At 45.3% G+C, this 17,675-nt stretch overlaps 2 long non-coding RNA genes across 2 annotated transcripts in view; one reads left to right on the top strand and one right to left on the bottom strand.

The window, feature by feature from the left end:
* LOC138980413 (uncharacterized) overlaps positions 1-17,675 on the top strand; it is a 399,865-nt gene that overhangs the window by 199,097 nt on the left and 183,093 nt on the right. The gene's annotated exons all lie outside the window — the stretch shown is intronic.
* LOC138980908 (uncharacterized) lies at positions 13,737-15,978 on the bottom strand. Its single transcript, XR_011460489.1, has 2 exons — positions 14,363-15,978; positions 13,737-14,326 (listed from the first exon to the last, which is right to left on the bottom strand). It is a non-coding gene; the product is annotated as an uncharacterized lncRNA (long non-coding RNA).

Here is a 17,675-nt window from a genome sequence, read left to right as displayed (position 1 = left end):
TCCCCTCCACCCCCCCCCCCCCCCCTGTCCGCCTCCTTGTGAGAATGAAATAGAAGATAAATAAAGCCAGGCGCTAATGTCAGTATCAATGATAAGCTTTTCATCATAGTTCCGTTGTACACCTTTTTAATGCCTTTTCTCACTGAATACTTGTCGTCCAAAAAGGTTAGAAATGTCTTTTTGGCCCGGCAATATTTTGATCGTAGTTCAATAATTAAAACAGTATTAAAGTGACTGAAAAGGGAAACAGCGGTATCCATCACACGTCAGTCCTAGTTTCGCTTTCATTTTCCAGCTCAACAGTTTTCTTCCTTTTTTTAATTCGATGTACTAAAGAGTAAAAAAAGTGCAAGAAAAAACAAACAATGTTATTTAAAAGTATTAATTACTGCTCTAAATAAAACTTAAAAAGCTCACATCCCTTCGAGATTTAAGTTGCTAGGGGAAACGCAAAATGGTGGCGTCCCGTTTCGACATCGAGATGCGAAGCCGCGTAGAAAACGGAGGAAAAAGTTAAAACTGCAGCTATCCTGGCCCTTCCCGACTTAAAAATAGTTTGTACAAATGATCTGGTTGCTCCAGCAAAGCAAAACGCTGCAGTGTTTTCATGAGCAGGCGGGCTTGCGATGAGAGCGAACTTAAACAGCCTGTCAATCATCCCGCTGCGGGCGGTGGAGTCCTAGTTCAGTTTGGAGATCATGTCCCACCAAAAAGTATGCAGTTGAGACAGTGACAAAAGGTCAGGTGTCAAGTCTACTGTCCCGAATGACACACTGACGATTGCTGACATTTCACCATTGCCAAAAGAATAAACAAATAAGAAATAGGTAGAACATGAATGTGAAAACTGACTTTGATTGTTGATCAGTATTTTCTATACCACTAACAAATAATCTACTTACGCATAGCTGTTTGGCAAATGTATGTTGCATGGGACACACTGACATGAAAGTGGAAGATGTTTTCCCCTCTAGAGAAACTACATATCAAGTTACAATTTTTGTGCTCTTCCATTCCAGTTGGCAATCAATTGTTAACGCATGTTATTAGAAAAAATAGAACGAAAACAGATTAGATAGAATGAAAAATGTACTGGTGATGTCATTTGGGACATACTGACATGAAAACGTCCCCTTTTGTCATTGTCTCAGTTACAAGTTAATCACAATCAAACACATCGTATATTCAACAGGCTTCTCATATACAATACAATACAATACAATACAATAACTTTATTAATCTCTAAAAGAAATTACATTGCTGAGCGTTTGTGTCCGTAATAATAACATACATAAAACATTCAAAATAAACATTTGTTCTTTGTCCTGAGAAAATATAGCACATTGGTTATCACATAAGAAAGTATATTAAAAATAAATTAACATGCATTCACCATCAACAATGCACAAAAGAAAGTCAGCACCTTGCCGGTTATCACATATTGTCTAAGATTAAGAGAGTAGAATGCAAAACAAAATCAACAATACTGAAACAATACAGAACACTGACCCCGTGCATCAGAGCGACAACACCAGCATCTACCGCCCCACCTGAGAATTGAAGATGTGAATTGCAGATGGAATGAACGAATTTCTGTAGCGTGTGGATCTTGCGGTTGGTTGTCTGAATCTGTTGCTCCTGTCTGTCCGTCTACTGTCAAATTCCGGTCTGAGTGGGTGCGAGTCGTCAGCCAAAATCTTCTGTACCTTGTCAGTCAGTCGTCGTTCATGTGTTGATGTGAAATTGTCCTGCTTCCTCCCAACCACCCCACTTGCTTTCCTGATGAATTTATCTAATCTATCCCTGTCTTGCTTGTTGATGTTGCCACCCCAACACACGGAGCCAAAGTACAACACACTATTGCACGTTGAAGTGTAAAACATCTGAAGGATTTCTTGTCTGATGTTAAAAGACCTGAGTTTTCTCAAAAAGTACAGGCGAGAGTGGAGTTTCTTCACAAGGGCATCAGAGTTTGGTTTCCATGTCAACTTATTGTCTATAATCACCCCCAAATACTTATACTGCTCTACCTTCTCTACGACCTCCCCCTTGATCACTATCTATCTCCCTGTGTACATGTTCCCCCCTCCTGTTGTCCATTATCATTTCCTTTGTCTTCCCCACACTAAGCTCTAAATAGTTGTTTTCACACCACCCCACAAACCTATCTACCTCCTGCCTGTAGTCAGAGTCGTCGTCAACAGTCAGCAGTCCGGTCAGTCCAGTGTCGTCAGCAAACTTGGTTATGGGGCAGGAGTCACTAGAACTTCTGAAATCTGCTGTGTAGAGAGAAAAAAGAAAAGGTGAGAGTACTGTGCCTTGTGGTGCCCCTGTGTTTGTGCAGATTGTGTCTGAAACTGATTGCCCCCCACCCTAACATACTGTGGCCTGTTTGTCAGGTAGTCCATAACCCAGAGGATGGTGGCTGCTGGGACATTCATGCTAAAAAGCTGCAAATAATCAAACGTAAAGTCTACATTCTACTAAATAAATAAATACAAAATACATATTTATATCGAATATATAGGTACAAGAGAGATTGATAGGAAAGCAAATAAAAACAGAAAAAGAGAGAGAGAGGTTTGATAAAACCAAAATCTGTTTGACAATGGGAACATATTGCTTTGACATGTGTTGGTCTTGCACTAATCCAGGTGGTTAAATTAAAGCCAACTTCGTTGTTTTTCCCACACTAACTGTGGTAGGGGTGAGTGGGTATAATTATTGTTTTAGGTGTCGTAATTAAGCGTTTTACGCGTTCTAGAGAGTGCGTTGATGAGGTTGTTTGAGTGCGTGTATGTGAGTGTGTTTTGTCAGTCTGTCTATCTGTCTGTCACTCAGTCAAGCCGGTTTGACTCGATCTGGAGGGTGCGTTGATGAGGTTGTTTGCGTGCGTGTGTGTGTCCAGGTGGTTGAATTAAAGCCAACTTCGTTGTTTTCCCCCACTAACTGTGGCAGACGTGGGTCACAGGGTATAATTATGATTTTAGGTGTCATATCAAGCGTGTGAACCATAATAGCCTGTTTGGGGGCTCTCTGTCTTCTGTGTTTTTTGTCTGCTTTTCGCCGCGGTTAAATACGTACGCAGCCCAGAGTCAGTTGTGTCCACGACTTGACAGCCCACGGAGTCGGACGTGTCTTTTAAAGCTTGTGGTGGTTTTAGAGAATTGGACAATTGAAGCAATGGACAATTCTACTGGTGCACAGCAGGTAATGACTGACGCTTTTTTTATATATGAGCTTGTACTTTGTTGTTGTCAGAAATTTTATTGTAAACCACACTGTTGTGTTTGTACAAGGGGGGAGTAGAGTTTCCATTCAATGTATACTCTCTCACAAACAAGTAAAAACAAGTGCATAATACAGTGCTAAGGGTTGGAACATAGCGATCGAAAATCATTTACACACATTCATTTTAGCCTAGCAGTTGCTGTCGATGCCTGAATGCATAAAATTTATACCGGGAGAGTGCCCACAACCTACTTTTGTTTTGTGTTAGTAGTATCTGCATTGACGAGTTTTCTAGTTGACCGATTTCAAAGACATTTCCTAGGTAAGTTTCTCTTATATCAGAGTATACTGGACACTTAAAAAGAAAGTGGTGCTCGTTTTCGTGAGGGTATCTGCAAAGTGGGCAAACATGGGAACCGTTTGCAGAATATCTCTGTTTGTTGCACATCAGGGGTGAAACCCCAAGTCTGAGTTTTGTGAACACTTTTTGAATATATGGATTGTCTATTTGGTCAAGGTACTTTTCTCTTCCAAAGTCAGGTTTAAACAATTTGTATGTGTCATACCTCTCACTGTCTTCTAGCTTACTATATGCCAGTTCTGGGTAAAGCAGTCTTTTAGGCGTTGTTGAAAAGCCTTGATAAAGTGTTTTTCGTTGCCGACATAGCCGTACGTCCACACATGTCCAAACCCGTTTTCACATAGGAGGTTTCTGACCCTAGCGGACCAATTGTCTGTCTGCCATGTTCCTCATCATCACATGGGCCATTTTTACATATCTTGTGTTGGGGGAGTGAGAGAGAGGGGAGAGAGAGAGAGAGAGAGAGAGAGAGAGAGAGAGAGAGAGAGAGAGAGAGAGAGAGAGAGAGAGAGAGAGAGAGAGAGAGAGAGAGAGAGAGAGAGAGAGAGAGCGAACGAACCAACTTTATTTTTCGAGGGTAATGGAGTAGATACAGCAAAGATCTTTTTTTCATCCAGCCCTCGCCCAAGAGGGAATTAACTAAGCAGTGCATAATATTAAAGCAGGAGAAGAAGCAAAACAAAAACATGGTTATTAAATCAGACAAAGAGAAAAAAATTTTCATAGCATACATGCCAACATGGTCATTGGTAATGGTATACATTAAAACACACACTTTGACACACACGGTCACATGCACACAGACACACACAGACACACTTGCACATACAGACACACACACACACACACACACACACACACACACACACACACCTCATTGGTGGTTATCTTATCATATACACCTTCCAGAAGAAACGCCTGGAGGCTAAGCTGAAGAAACAAGAGGAGAAAAAGGCTACCCTGAAGGCTCGGGCACAAGAGAAGAAAAGACAAATAAAGAGTTGTGACCCACGGGGTGTTTTTTTTTTAATAAATTGATTATACCCCACAAACCCAGTAGATACCCAGAGTCGACCCCGAGGACGACAATCAACCTGATTTTTATTAAAGACTGAAAAGACTGTTGTTGTGTGTGTGTGTGTGTTACCCATAAGGGGGGATTAGAGCACCCTTGTGGGGAGGGGGGTGATCGTGGTATACCCTCGTAGTGTATTTCGCGTCGGTTATACTCTGAAGTTACGCACAGAGATGTTTTATATAGTATATACCCTGAAGTTGTAATATCACTTAAAACATCTCCGTGCGTAACTTGTGGGGGGGGGGGGACCGATCGAGGTATACACTCGTAGTGTATTTCAACTAAGAGGGTAACCTCGATCGGTCCCCCTATTTGTCATTAGAAGCACCCTGTGGGGAGGGGGGAGGGCGATTCCCTCCTCTTTGTATGACTAAATAAATTTGTGAACTTTTTGTAAACTTTGTATTATAAATAGGGAGGAGGTACACACACACACCTCATTATTGGTTATCTTATCATATACACCTTGTAGATATAATATAATATCTCTCTCTCTCTCCTCTCCTCATTGGTGGTTATCTTATCATACGTTATCTGTGGAGTAAGTGTTACCCGTGGGCAGTTAGTTAGTTAGTTAGCTGCTGCTTTTCGGGTCCAGCGGACCATAATAGGCCAAATCAGGACCCCCCGTGGGCAGTGGAGTAATTGTCACATGTAGTGGAGTAAGTGTTACCCGTGGGCAGTGGAGTAAATGTCACCTGTAGTGGAGTAAGTGTTACCCGTGGGCAGTGGAGTAAATGTCACCTGTAGTGGAGTAAGTGTTACCCGTGGGCAGTGGAGTAAGTGTCACCTGTAGTGGAGTAAGTGTTACCCGTGGGCAGTGGAGTAAATGTCACCTGTAGTGGAGTAAGTGTTACCCGTGGGCAGTGGAGTAAGTGTTGCCCTTGGGCAGTGGAGTAAATGTCACCTGTAGTGGAGTAAGTGTTGCCCTTGGGTAGTGGAGTAAGTGTTACCCGTGGGCAGTGGAGTAAATGTCACCTGTAGTGGAGTAAGTGTTGCCCGTGGGCAGTGGAGTAAATGTCACCTGTAGTGGAATAAGTGTTACCCGTGGGCAGTGGAGTAAATGTCACCTGTAGTGGAGTAAGTGTTACCCGTGGGCAGTGGAGTAAGTGTTGCCCTTGGGGAGTGGAGTAAGTGTTGCCCTTGGGTACTGAAGTAGCACTTGGGTAGTGGAGTAAGTGTTGCCCGTGGGTAGTGGAGTAAGTATTGCCCGTGGGTATTGGAGTAAGTGTTGCCCTTGGGTAGTGAAGTAGCACTTGGGTAGTGGAGTAAGTGTTGCCCGTGGGTAGTGGAGTAGCACTTGGGTAGTGGAGTAAGTGTTGCCCGTGGGCAGTGGAGTAAGTGTTGCCCGTGGGCAGTGGAGTAAGTGTTGCCCTTGGGTAGTGGAGTAGCACTTGGGTAGTGGAGTAGCACTTGGGTAGTGAAGTAGCACTTGGGTAGTGAAGTAGCACTTGGGTAGTGGAGTAAGTGTTGCCCGTGGGTAGTGGAGTAAGTGTTGCCCGTGGGTAGTGGAGTAAGTGTTGCCCTTGGGGAGTGGAGTAAGTGTTGCCCTTGGGTACTGGAGTAGCACTTGGGTAGTGGAGTAGCACTTGGGTACTGAAGTAGCACTTGGGTAGTGGAGTAAGTGTTGCCCGTGGGTAGTGGAGTAAGTGTTGCCCGTGGGTAGTGGAGTAAGTGTTGCCCGTGGGTATTGGAGTAAGTGTTGCCCTTGGGTAGTGGAGTAGCACTTGGGTAGTGGAGTAGCACTTGGGTAGTGAAGTAGCACTTGGGTAGTGAAGTAGCACTTGGGTAGTGGAGTAAGTGTTGCCCGTGGGTAGTGGAGTAAGTGTTGCCCGTGGGTAGTGGAGTAAGTGTTGCCCGTGGGTATTGGAGTAAGTGTTGCCCTTGGGTACTGGAGTAGCACTTGGGTAGTGGAGTAGCACTTGGGTACTGAAGTAGCACTTGGGTAGTGGAGTAAGTGTTGCCCGTGGGTATTGGAGTAAGTGTTGCCCTTGGGTAGTGGAGTAAGTGTTGCCCTTGGGCAGTGGAGTAAGTGTTGCCCTTGGGTACTGGAGTAGCACTTGGGTAGTGGAGTAGCACTTGGGTAGTGAAGTAGCACTTGGGTAGTGAAGTAAGTGTTGCCCGTGGGTAGTGGAGTAAGTGTTGCCCGTGGGTAGTGGAGTAAGTGTTGCCCGTGGGCAGTGGAGTAAGTGTTGCCCTTGGGTAGTGGAGTAGCACTTGGGTAGTGGAGTAGCACTTGGGTAGTGAAGTAGCACTTGGGTAGTGAAGTAGCACTTGGGTAGTGGAGTAAGTGTTGCCCGTGGGTAGTGGAGTAAGTGTTGCCCGTGGGTAGTGGAGTAAGTGTTGCCCGTGGGCAGTGGAGTAAGTGTTGCCCTTGGGTAGTGGAGTAGCACTTGGGTAGTGGAGTAGCACTTGGGTAGTGAAGTAGCACTTGGGTAGTGAAGTAAGTGTTGCCCGTGGGTAGTGGAGTAAGTGTTGCCCGTGGGTAGTGGAGTAAGTGTTGCCCGTGGGCAGTGGAGTAAGTGTTGCCCTTGGGTAGTGGAGTAGCACTTGGGTAGTGGAGTAGCACTTGGGTAGTGAAGTAGCACTTGGGTAGTGAAGTAGCACTTGGGTAGTGGAGTAAGTGTTGCCCGTGGGTAGTGGAGTAAGTGTTGCCCGTGGGTAGTGGAGTAAGTGTTGCCCGTGGGCAGTGGAGTAAGTGTTGCCCTTGGGTAGTGGAGTAGCACTTGGGTAGTGGAGTAGCACTTGGGTAGTGAAGTAGCACTTGGGTAGTGAAGTAAGTGTTGCCCGTGGGTAGTGGAGTAAGTGTTGCCCGTGGGTAGTGGAGTAAGTGTTGCCCGTGGGCAGTGGAGTAAGTGTTGCCCTTGGGGAGGGTGGATGGATGGAACTTTTGACGCTTTGAAAAAAAAGGAAAGGCTTTGCTTCTCGTTGGCCTTGAGGACTTCCTTACGACGCACTCTTCAGGGCCATTGATATACGTGCAGTAGTTTACCCGTGAGTCGTGGCTACCCGTGGCTAGCGGTTTCCCGTGAGTCGTGGCTACCCACGGGCAACGCACAGACACTACCCGTGGGTGCCCCCGAGGTCTCAAAATCTCAAAAAGGAGGGGGGGGGGCCAAAACAACCTATGGGGGGGGGGTAAACTGGGCCTCGATGGGCGACTGCCCCCCTTGTATTACCTTATATACACGCCACACAAGGTACCCATCACTTAGACGGCCTCTAACCAAAAAAAAATAAAGCTCGCTCTAGCCTTTAAGTTTTACCCACGTCGAGCAGGGGGTAGGTTGGAAGGGAGGGGGGAGGGTGGATGGATGGAACTTTTGACGCTTTGAAAAAAAAGGAAAGGCTTTGAACAAAAAAGGTAAATTGGGTGTTTTGTGGTGAGCAATTGGGGAGTCTTGAATACCCCACGGGTCCAGTTTAGACAGTCTTCTCGTTGGCCTTGAGGACCTTCTTACGACGCTCTCCGCCCTTGCGGATCAGTTTTATTGTCCAGTCTGGCCCGTCAAAGCAGGTGGTGTACTTTCTAAACTTGGCCTCGGGGTCAACCAGAATAGACACTGTCCCGTCCTCAGAGCCTTTGATGGCACTGACCTGGAATCTCTTGGGCGTGTTTGGGGGCTTTTCCTCCTCACTTTTGTCTATATAACTGTACCCAGGCTGTGTACCCGGGCTCACACACTGGACACACACACACACACCCTCCGCAAGACGAGATCTGCCCCGTGAGTAGAACTGACTCCTGGGACACACACACACTCTCCGCAAGACGACCCCCGGGCCGCGAGTAGGACTGACTCCTGAGACACACACACACAGTTTGTATGTCGCCTCTCTCCTATATCATAATAGGTGTATCCCGGCTCGATCTGGGATACACAGCCTGGGTACAACTATTTCACTATATAATATGACTTAAAAAATGTCCGTGCGTAACTTAAGAGTATATATAACTGTACCCAGGCTGTGTACCCGGGCTCACACACTGGACACACACACACACACAGACACACACAGCAGTTTCAGACAAGCTGTACGGCCCTTTGGAGTGTAGGCGTATATACTATCACTTGAAAAATCGCCGTGCGTAAATTCAGGGTATATATAAGTGTGCACCGACTGACACACAGAGAGTGTCCCTGCCCTGTCTCTGTGTGCACACGTCCTGTGTCTATCTGTTGGTCGACCGGCTCCTATATATCTTATAATAATTCGAGCCGGTGCACAGAGCCTGTGCACACTTATGTATACCCTGAAGTTACGCACGGAACTTTTTTTAGTGATAGTATATAGTAAAAAATGTGTGCACAGGCTCTGTGCACAGGCTCGAGCCGGTGCACACAATTATAAGATATATATGTGATGGGGTGGAAGGAAGAGGATAATATTTGATTGTGTAGCCTCTTGATGTAGTAGTTGGGTGAATGTAGTCACCTAGTAGAAGTAAACCCCGAAGTTCAGGAGTACACCATGTGGGTGCCTCTTTAGTGTCTTGCACTGAACGAACATCACTTGCTCTCGTAATGGACTTTCACTCACATGTAGAGAATGATAGACAAGAGTTCACTGGCACAGACCGACGAGTCACTTGATGCAACATGAAACTGGAAAACCATGTCTGTCGATTCACATTTCTCTTTATTTTCTATTCTTCTCTTCTCCTCACCAATCCAGCTCCCAGCCCGAAGGCCGGGAGGCCACACCAATAGTACAATGCAATCTACATCAGTATGTCTCCATGATAACAAAGTACAAAACGAGTACGTCCTCTCTCTCCGAGATAGTTCTCAGTTCTCTTCCAAAATCTCAAAAGCTATCATGTAAATGGGGATGGGTGGCGTCAAAAGCCACCAATCAAGAGTTAGCTAACAAAACTGACATCATTTCTCATTGGTCAGTAAAGACAAGGAAAGGGGGGGGGGGGGGGTAAGAGACTAAAACCTCCAAGCCACCTGGCATCGTCTATGATCTACCCTGTCAAAAGAAATGACACCCACTTGACAAAACGCCGAGACAGGCTGGCGGCATATTGCATAACGACCACCTGGGGCCCAAGGTACCCCGGCGTCTTTCTCTGGGAGGGCGGCTTGACGTCAAAGGAAAACATCGGTGGACACAGCCGACTGAGCGAGTTTACGACCGCCAGGTGTCAGAGCATATACAAATTTAACTTACACAAGACAGGAATGACATAAAATCATTATAACGAATTAGTAGCCAGTTTAGCACTTGGCTACATATAGGAGCTGGTGCACAGTTTGAAGTTGGCTGCTGCTTCTGAGAGACCCCCTCTAACACAAATCCAGTGTCCCCGCTCCTATCTTATAATAGGTGTACCCCGGAAGAAGACTGTGGTTGTGCAAATGAAAGTAGACATACACAAAATGGCCGCCCTCATGTTGTTGTGACGAAAAATTAAAAAACGCAAAATGTTTAAATTGTTTGTCTTTTTGTTTTATTTACTCAAAGCAATCATCATATGACCCGTGAAGTAGGCGTCGCCCCTTACCATGGAGTCGATATCAGGACCGAATCTTGTTTTGAGTAGGTGTTTGAGGCGTCTGTAAGGGCTGCTCTCCGGGGCCAGACGACCGCCGTCTAGCTCTTCTTGGAGCATCTGGCGCAGTTGCGGGGAGCGCCTTCTGACCATGTCCCCGCGTTCCTCGTCGTCCATGGAAACTGCTTTAAACATCTCAGAAGACACGTCGTCCCGAGGTCGTTTGGCGGGTACTTCTTCTTCTTCTTCTTCTTCTTCCTCTGGGGATCGTTTCCTCTTTTTCGTGATCAGTTTGGTCAGGTTCTTGTCTATCTTGTCGGGGGCCATGCACTTCATTTCCCAGGGACAGAGGATAGCCTCGGCTACCTCGGAAGTGTCTGTGCCCCCACAGATCGACGGCGGCAGCATGTCCAGGAGTATGCTTCTGTTCATACCTGCGAGGCCGTACCAACGAGTCCGCTTGACGATGTTGTCAAACAGCTCTTTGATGGAACCAGTGTTCTCCCCGTACTCCTCCACGAGCTCCGACAGGTCAGTTTTGAGGCGTTCTACCGCCTCTTCTCGGGTAAGACTAGAAGGGTCTATCCATTGTAGGCGCTCCTTCTCGAGGTCTCCGTCGAGCATGTGCACGTGGAACCTGTGGTCGATGGCTTCCGCGTCATGTTGAGATATGAAGCGACGGCCGTGCTTCTTGGAGTAGGTCGCGTAGACGTCGTAAGGGGAGTGGTTGCTTAGGATGATTAGCTGCATGTCTGCCCGCGGGGTATACGAGTCCCCGAACGACTTGCGATTGAGAGAGCCGCTGGAGGCGTCTCCGCCCGTGATGCACTTTAGCTCGGAGATGTCCAACGACCGCTTCTGGGTATACTCGTCCACCACTAGAAACTGCATCCCCTCGGGGAGGTTGCAGGCGTTGTTGACGGAAGACACGATGCTGGCCTTGTAGCGATCTACCACCTCCTTCTGCATCACGTAAGATTTACCCCAGCTGGGCTTCTTCGAGAAGATGTAGTAGTGCTTCTGCTTCACGTCTGTCCGACCTAGCCTCGGGGTAAACTCCACGGTGTAAGGGTCGTACCCCTCGAGGAACTCGCCCGTCTTCTCGTCCGCCCTCCTGAAGGTCATGGTAAAGGGGTCCTCGCACTCTGGGCGAGCATCCATCTCTTCTTGTTGGCGAGACTTGGCCAGCACCGCTTTGCTCTGAGCCACCTGCCCGAGGGTGTTGCCCATGCCCACCAGACCCTTCTTGACAATACCCGAGGTTGTCTCGTTGGCTATGAGGTCGTTCATTTTTTGGTTCATTTTGGTAGTGGCGACTGCCGCGGCACACCTCCTGGAGTACCGTTTTATCAGTGCCTCTGGGCTCATCTCGTCCCCTATCACCTTTAGGAGGCGGTCTGGATCATACCCACCAACGCCAAACATTCCATCAAGTAGACTCTTGGGCGCTGGTAGGGGCACTGAAAGCCGTGTAGTGTTTGTTTTCGAAAGGCCAAACTTGTTACACAAGGTATCCATGTCATTAAAACTAAACTTTTTCACGGCGTGGGCATATAGTTGCTTTGTAGCGCTGTCCACAAAGCCGGCTCTCAACATACCCGTAGAGTACATTTGATCAAGCATGGCTTCTCCCACCCCGCCGTTGTAGTCCGTGTCACAGAGCTGCAACAACATACCTCTTGCGCTGATTTGCTTATTACGATCCATGGCTAATGGCGTTTTATAAAAAAAATTCATCGCAAACTAATACCCCCCCCTCACCTTTGGCATTTGGCATTTGGCATTTTGTTAAACCTTGTCTTAAAGAGGTTTTTAAAAATGCCAAATGCCAAATGCCAAATGCCAAATGCCAAACAAGGCCCCCTCACACACCCATTAAATATGTGTCCAATGAGCCCCGTGGGGATGGGGTGTGCACACACATATACCCCACGGGTGTAGTTAAACACATACATTATATATATTTCCGCCCGTCGTACTCAGTGTCACACTTGTGGGGATTCCGCAGTTGTGATTATCGGCTCTGTTGGTATATCTCACCCACCTACACCCACTCACAAATTATTATGGCATTAGCGGCATGGGGGTGGTAATCGCTGTTATTCCCTTGTGGGGCCCAATACAATACTTGTAACCCCCCCAAAAGCGTACGAGTAGATAGTTACAGACAAAATACCTCACCCGCTAAAATATCAATAAATTAAATTATTACTATTTTATATAGTATATTTACTATTTTTGTCAACCATGGAATAGTTAGAGCATTTATATATCTAATGAAGATCTAGCTCTATTGCAGCGGCTTATATAGACTCGCTATCACGTGCCGGGCTGATACTACAGACTCCGCTCTGACCCCACTTTTGACCAGTGTTTGCCCGTGGGGTTTAGTCATCCGCAACCGCATGTATATATGTACAACCAATATATATATACAATGAGACAATCGACACTATACCCCCGGCTTATATAGGCAAAGTCAACGACAGACCTCGAGACAGTACAACAGACCTCGACAGAACAATACAACAGACCTCGCTCCGGTGTCAAAGTTATTGTCCGTGCTACCCGTGAGTAATAGACAAACAAGACAAAGGATTGACGGTAGTCTCTCCAGCGTAAGTGTGAGCCCTCAATTACTTGACAGCTGCGTGTTGTGTTCGGGCTTGATAACGATCTGACGTCGTGATCACCAGCAGGTTCGGTGCGCACTCAGACACACATACATACAAAATTAAAGACAAATAACACATGAGTTGTTTCCTTTTGATTTTATTAAATTTTTAGTAATAGTCATCTGTAAATTCGTCTAACAAAGTCCTCCTTTTCTCCCCCGGAGGCCCCTATAGCAGGTCGTAGGCCATCCATTTAGGCTCGGTGTAGTAGTTGCGCTGTGGGAACTTCAACTCTGTGAACTTAAACTCTGTGGACTTGAACTCTGTGAAAGAGTCTGCGTCTTCTTGCTCAGAGGTGGTGTCGTCGCCACTGTTGAGCTTGAAAAGTGACTGTATTTACTGTTTTCACTGCGTGTTCTTTGTGTGCGCTTTGTCTTATCAGGTCAGTCATGGTCATTTCAAGTCATTACTTTGGGTTGATTAAGTGGGCTCATCTGCAAACTCATCCGGTGACATTGTTAATTTATTTTGTTTTTCTGGTTTTTTTTCAAGGAGCCTAGACAGACACACCGACAGACACACAGAAACAGGCATTTCGGTTAGTTTAAAATGAACTAAAAAATCACACACACACACACACGTGTGTACAGTCGATGGGGGCTGGTGGGTGTTAACTTTGCTTTAAAACACACACACACACACACAACAGTGAGAGAGAGACAAGCTGTACGCCCTGTGGGCAACCTGCAACACCCTTATTGACACACAAACAAACCTTCTGACACAGCAGTGAGAGAGACAAGCTGTACGGCCCTGTGGGATAGGTGTGTTTTATAAATTTGCTAGACAATATAGTCTTGAGACATACACATGACATACAACACACCTAACAACCCATGCACACAGAAGCATCTCCCTCGAGGGGTAAAACAAACACGTGAAAACCAGATGTAACATTTCCAAAAAAAGATTTTTATTTTGGATAATGTTGTCACTCTGAGGTTGTGGATGACCATCATGCATTGGCCTTACAGTGCTATAGGGGACTTTGAGGATACATTAGATACATGGTTATATGATACTCAAATGGTTACATTGGATATACACAGAAAAGATGAGATTTAGTCGTACTGGTAATGATCAAAGGGTAAAGGATGACATATTGCAGATAATACCCATGGGTAATGGATGACACAAATACATGATGGCTGAGGTTAAAAATGATACATTATAATTGATCAAATGATGACTTGTGGGTGATAGATGACAACGATGAAATAAATTCAAAACATGCTCAAAGGTAATAAGATAAATCAACAAACACAAGTTACAAGACACCTTTAGAGGTATACTCGGTAAACAAATTCAGTGCATTATGACGGTCTGTACAAAGTTGCGTTGATAAACACTTGCGGGTAAATACATTCATTGGTTACACTAGTGTCCATACTGTCCACTACCTCAAAATGATGAACAACAATTGTTAAAGTGAGGCGAGCGGGCTCGACCTCTTACTTATATAGAGGGTGGCAACAACAGACCTAGGGCTGACCAAACAGAGGGTGGCAACAACAGACCTAGGGCTGACCAAACAGACACGTATGACTACAACAGACCTCGGGCTGATGCTGCCCGTGGGTTCCCCTCAGACTGACACACACACACATACACCAAATTATACTAAATATACTAAATTCTTATAGTATTTTGTCATATAAATCCAAAAATGCACACAATATTTAAATGTGGAACTGATGTAATCAAAGTAACAGATCAATATAAATATTTAGGGGTCATATTCAACAAGAATGGAAATTTTGATACAGCTCAAGATCATTTAAGTAAACAAGGTAATAAAGCAGCACATTCCCTCCGCAGAATTTTCAGCAATCAAAACGTGCAAATAGACACAATGATACATTTATTTGATTCACTTGTAAATCCGATATTAACATATGGCGCTGAAATCTGGTATCCGTTTACGTTTAATAATAAAATAAAACAAACAAATACTGATCATTTCTTTGGATCATGTTTATCTAGCAAAAATCCTCATGAATCAGTTTGTTTATATCAAATTTTGTCGATTCCTTCTTGGAGTTCATAGAAAAGCTATGTGGATACCTGTACTGGGGGAATTAGGAAGGTTCCCTTTAGGATTAAAAATGTTATCACAAACAATAGCATTCTGGGCGCATATTCTAGACTCCAAACAAGATTCGTATATACATCAATTATATGACTCAATGTTGCACCATCCGACAGAAACGCCATGGCTACAATTTGTTAGACAATCTCTTTGTAACTTAGGTTTTAGTCACGTTTGGCATAACCAATCTACATTAAACGTACACAAATTAAAGTTTGCGATTGACAAAAAACAACAAGAAGAATATATAAGATACTGGACAAAAGAAAAATCAGATACATATTCCAGACTTAAGTTTTATTCTATGATCAGTAAATCTTACGAAATGCAGTCATACTTAATACAAATTAAGAATAATAAACACAGAAAGATGTTAAGCAGATTAAGGACTAGCACACATTGTCTAAAAATTGAAAGTGGAAGACATCAGAATATCTCTAAAGAAAATCGTCTTTGTATTGAATGCAATGTCATAGAAGATGAAATACATTTTCTAGATAAATGCAATAAATATGTTAAATTAAGGGATGAATTTAAAGAAGATGCTTCACATATCAATATGAAATATGCTAACAAAAATCCAAGTAACTTACATTATTTGTTGTTTGTTGTGTCAATAACTTTACTGGTTCATGACAATAAACATTATTCTATTCTATTCTATTATTCTACACCACAGTTGTCATATCAATGTGTGTGTGTGTTTGTTTGTTTGTGTGTGTGTACCTATTCAACTACACATATCATTTCTGAAGCGTCTATAACAGCCCCATAGGCATGGGGGGTACTTTACGGTCAAAAATCCTAAAAATACACGCTACGACCATTGCTCGGGCTGACCAGACTGACACACACACAAACAAACAAACCCCACAGTTGCCCTACCAATGTGTGTGTGTGTGTGTGTTTGTTTGTGTGTGTGTGTGTACCTATTCAACTACATATATCATTTCCGAAGCGCCTATAACAGCCCCATAGGCATGGGGGGTACTTTACGGTCAAAAATCCTAAACATCCACGCTACGACCATTGCCAGGACTAAGGGTTAGGGATAAGGTCTAATACAACAGAGCCCGCTCTGATCTAAAATAAATAATACAACAGAGCTCGGTCTAATACAACAGATCTGATACAACACACCTCACTCCGCGACACACTCCGCTCCGATACAACATACCTTGCCCTAGTTGTCTGAGGTTAATGACGCAACCCCCATAGGGCAGTCCCGGTATCTCCCGCAGGTAGTGTCTAGGCACACCTCTCGCTGGTGACCGCACAGCTCAGCCCGCAGGTCGTTGAACACGTCCCTGTGCATGAAATAGTTAGATTTGCCCTCGGGGGGTGTCATTTCGTGGCACTTGCACACCTTCAACCTGGTCATGATGCGCTCGTAGAGGTCTTCGCACTCGCTGTCCCAGTTGTCGCTGCGCTTGGGGTCATACCTGTCCGGGTCTGTGAACATGGCTCTCAGGTTGTTGTAGCCGCCCTGCCTCTTGCTCTCTCTGCTGGTGTTGGCCGTGTACCACTCGTAAGAGAACACCGGCATGATCCGCTGTCCAAATTTGAGCCTATAGCGCAGCTCGGTCAAGGAGACTTCCTTGGGATAGCCCATGAGGGTAATCAGGTCGTAGTTTCTGAAGCGTCGAGGAAAATACCTGTCCCGGCGCCGGTCAACTTCCAACAGATTCTTGTAGTCCATCGAAGACAGTATCCGCACCATCGGTTCCAGCCCGTGGGAACCGACAAACACCGGGTTTGGGTCTACAGCAACCACCAGGTCTTCTTTGTCCACGAATGAAAACCGGTTTAAGGGAGAGTTCTCGTACTCGGAGGACAGGAAGAGCACCTCGCACAGCGTCGAGGGTACACCGTCGTACTCGAGAGACCACCGCCTCAAGAACTTAATCTTGTCCATGTCAAGGCCGAACCTCAAGGCATGCACCAGCGCTCGTCTGCTTATAGTTTCGAGGACGCGTTTGTCCTTGTCCAGCAAGTCGCAGCCCACCCGTGCGTACTCCATAGAGGTCACCCTGACATAAGCAGTCTTTTTGAGAATTGTCCCCGCGGCAGACGGGGTGTCGTGGTCAATAGCTTTCCCGTGAGCTCGATGAACGGCGTGAGAATATCTCTCAAATTCATCCAGGAGTACCGTGTCGGGCAGAACGGTAAAGTTCCGCTCGCCATGGTTGTCCAAGTGCTCCAAAATGTTTTGAAAGAGTTTACGGGTTGCCATCCTGGAAAAAAGAATAAATACTGGCCTTGTAGTATCTACCTTATATACAGTATATATACAACAAAGGTCGCTCCAGTACAACAAAGCACGCTCTAATACAACAGACTTGGATCTTATATGAGGTTCAATCCCAGCAGGCTAAGAACAATATTTTCGTGGACAACGCCCGAGGGTGTAGACTGGTAATAGGAACATCCAGATTCAACCTTCGTCAGACGAACATTCGTCGGTGGTAGGGATTTACTCTCTATTTTTAACTTTGTGCCTCAATGCGCATGCGCTTGGTTTTTGGCGCTCACCACTGCTTGCCGAAGACCGGGATCTGCATGGTGAAAAAGGCGTGTTTGACGAACCTCAATCAGCAATCTTCGTGATGTTAAAAATATGTTCGTGATGTTAAAAATATGTTCATAATGTTAAAAATATGTTTTATGTGCGCAGTGTTAAAGTGTAATATCTTTACGACGCTTCTGTGCATCTGTAAACTGTTCATTTTGGAGGCCTAGTG

The sequence above is a fragment of the Littorina saxatilis genome, linkage group LG11 (assembly GCF_037325665.1).
Source record: "Littorina saxatilis isolate snail1 linkage group LG11, US_GU_Lsax_2.0, whole genome shotgun sequence".
NCBI classification, from domain to species: Eukaryota; Metazoa; Mollusca; class Gastropoda; order Littorinimorpha; family Littorinidae; genus Littorina; species Littorina saxatilis.
The sequence above is the reverse complement of the archived record's forward strand: the minus strand, read 5'-3'. Positions and strand labels throughout refer to the sequence as shown.